This window comes from Sciurus vulgaris, assembly GCF_902686455.1.
Source record: "Sciurus vulgaris genome assembly, contig: HiC_scaffold_512_arrow_ctg1, whole genome shotgun sequence".
NCBI lineage: Eukaryota > Metazoa > Chordata > Mammalia > Rodentia > Sciuridae > Sciurus > Sciurus vulgaris.
This window is the reverse complement of record NW_027632518.1, coordinates 128276-131940: the sequence shown is the minus strand read 5'-3', so window position 1 is coordinate 131940 and position 3665 is coordinate 128276.

The window sequence follows — 3665 nt, the reverse complement described above, 5'->3', positions numbered from 1 at the left end:
GAGTACTGGGCTTTAACTTCATTGTTTATGACTTTACAGCCATTTACCCCCTTTTACTTAATTGGGGTCTATATTATCTGTCCTGTACATGATGGCTTATTATCTCTAATTTAGGTACTTTGTTCTTGAAGCAGTATTTCTTGAAAACATTAATCAGGCAGCAATTACAGAGTTTATAAGGAAAATTAAAAAATGAAATTAACAACAGTAAAAATATATTTAGTTTGTGTAATAGGTATCTTGAATTTTGATGAGCTATGTATTATATTTCCTGTTTGAGATTACAGTAATTCTACAAAAAAAAACAATATTTTGAATATAACTTTAAATGAGCTGAAGACTGGCTTATTTTGAAGCCACTCTGTTACATAGTAAGGTGGGAGACAGAACCTTATCTCAGGTAAGATGAGGCTTTTCACAACTCTTAGTTAAAGTGTTCTAGTTCTGAAGCTGATCTTTGCCTCCTCTTTAAACATCATTTTACAAAGTTTACATCTGCTGTTTCCAGAGTCTACATAAGTATAAATTAACATGATATGACATTACATCCAAAACATAAATGAAGGAGAAGCTTAGAGAGCTTTTAACTTTTCTTTTGTGTAGCAAAATGCTTTTGTTTCTATGTTTCATGATGTTAACCTTCAAATAAATCAGTCTCTCACTAACTTTTACATTTAATACATTTACATTTAATTTTTTATCTCAGTATAAAAAGTAACATAAATTTTCTATATACCCTATTGATAATAGGTCCTGTTATAGAACATTAAGTGATATAAATAAGTTCCCCATAACATTTACCATTCTTATAGTTTTAAAATTACCATTACAGACAAGTTTAGTTTAGAAAACAGAAGCTTGATAAATTTCCTGCTTTAAAGACATGTATACCTGGAAGATATGAACACATTTAGTATACAAAGAAGACTGACCATTACACAATTTCCTTGACATTTCTATGTTAACCAAGTTTGGCTTTAAAGAAAAATTTACACTCTGTAACATAGTACAATACTCCAACTGTTGTTGTTTAACCATCAATGTATAAACCCTAAATTTTAAGACTAATTGTTCTGAAGAATAAAACTTAACAGACACAATGTTAAGAGTAAATTAGTGTTTTTAAGAAATCCTTTTTATTTTAACATATAGATTTAACATTGGTTTATATTAACCCATTAATATTTGATCTTAGGGATAAACACTAAATAACTTTAACTGATTGTCTCACATACATCTAACCAACTTACTTACACACAAACTTGTTGAAATTTGCCCTTTACTTACACACATTCTTTCTTAGCACATACTTAGACCTTCATGTATTTCATCACACAGAGACTTTCTTGCCCAGAAACATTTTTTCCTTCTACTAAATATATTTCCATATTTAAAACCTCTTACTTTCTTTCCTATCAGTTGACCCCTTTTCATTCACATTTTGAAAAAACTCATGAAATTTTTTAATGTAGATGAACTACTCCATTTTAATAAGATAAAATATTTTTTATAGTACTCTAATTGAAACACAGTTGAACCTTTGGATCCACTTTGTACATAAAATTGTACCTGTTAGGACTTAATTCCTAGTAACCTTGTTTTCAGTAATGACACAAAGCAATTATAAACCCTTTTTATTTACCAGGTTACCCCATAGAATTTAAGGAGTTAAGAGTACTCAGTGTTATTTAAGTTAGCATTTTAATTGTGTAACTTAATCAGATATCTCTAACAAACACATTGGAGTAATCTCATATGTGTCAAATCTACTCATTTTACTTCAACAACCAAATATCAGACAAGTGTATCGAACAGTATTTGCCATCTATTTTCTGTTGAAGAAAAATCATAGAAATAATGGATTAGACATTTTATAAACATCAAAATTTTATTAGTATGAACACCTATAGAGACTTGACTTAAGTAATTTTAAACACATTTTACCTTCATTTGTTTACCCAATTTAAATTAAACATTTTAAAATCATGTTAATTAAAGGTATTTGCATCCATTTTCTAAATTTTAATTTCATGAGTGCTCATTATTTGTGTCAATTTTGATATCATGTGTGTGATATTTTGAGGCACACATGTAGACAGACAACAAAATATCAGACATAATATACACATAACAAAAGAAAAGGCATTGTAGTTCTTTGTAGGTGAATCTCTATTGCAATATTATAAATGTTTTAAAAACAGATTTTAAAGTTGAATAAAAAATAGAACTGATCAGATAAACATTAACCTAGGTATGTAAGATCAAAATTATGAGCTCAAAAAATATACCATTTAAGAAAAAACAAGAATCCTAGAAGAAAAAACTGTTAATGGTCATTAATTATAGTATGAGACAGTGAGAACAAGACAGGCAGAAGTTAAAAGAGAGGGGGAGAAATAGGGAGATGGAGAAAAAGAGAGAGTCTTAAAACCATTTTCCTATCTTTAAGTCCAGAAGTTTAAAATGGACTCTTTTATTTTTTCTTCAGTCTCAGGTTGGTCCCTCACTGAGCCTGCTAGCTTACATTTCATTGCAAGGGAAATTACTGCCTAGGAATTTTTAACCCTTGTTAAGTTCTTAGATTGGGTTTGGTTGAACACGTGAGAGCTATTGCCAAATCCTTGAGGGAACATTTTCTAGGTTGAGATCCACCATCTGGTACCTTAAAGATAAACAGAAATTGTGATTGAGAGTCTAGGGTGTACAGAAAAAGGTATATTTTAAATCTAACATCATAAGTCTAGGTAAGATAGTAAAATTTCTTAATGAAGTTTACAGAGTTTTGAGGTGAAGGAGCCCAGCCACTTCTCTATCTGGGAATGATCAGAGAGGGAGAAAGGAATATGGACTCTGAACTCTCCCTCCACAACAAAGCTAAAGGGGGGAATGAAGCCAGAATTAAGGACAGGTAGTTAGTGTAGAAATAGGGAATTGGGTCAATTTGAGGAAATGAAGCCATGAAACCATCTGCCTCTGGAAGTTGGGAGACTGCCCCTGGAAGAATGGAATGTTGAGGATCTCTGGAGCTCATTGATTACCAAATTTACCTGCCTTTATCAAGGACGGCAAGCAAGGAGCTGCTAATTAATGCCCCCTGGGCCCTTGCCTGGCTCTCCCCCTGCCCATGGCTTTTCACTTAATGCAAAACCAGGCCTCTATAAATGGATTTGTGTTACTCCTTTGAAGGTAGATAATGACACTAATTGGGAAAAGGTAAAAAATCATCTTAAAGGACTTTGGAATAATACTAATATAGCTCCGGACATTCAGATTTTACAAAAACAAATAAAAATGTTAAGTCAAGCTCATCTTTCTGTGGTTCCAACAAATAACCTGGCTACTCAAATGTTTAACAATATTAAGGCCACTATTTTCAATAGTACTTTTTCTAAATACTATTATTCAATATGGATTAATTGGTATTTTTATTTTAATTCTTATCTTTTGTTTTTCAGTCATTCTCCGAGCAATCCTCAGACTGATCCAGAGAGTTAATGTCAAAGAAGGCATCAATTTCTTACAAAATAAAAAAGGAGGAGCTGTGGGGGCACCTGGCTCTCCTTGCAGTGCTTGACAGAGTTCCACTCAAGGATGATTGCAGAGACCCATCCTAAAAGGATTGTAGCCAGATGTATGCCTCCCTAGCTTGGATGTTATTCTGTGGA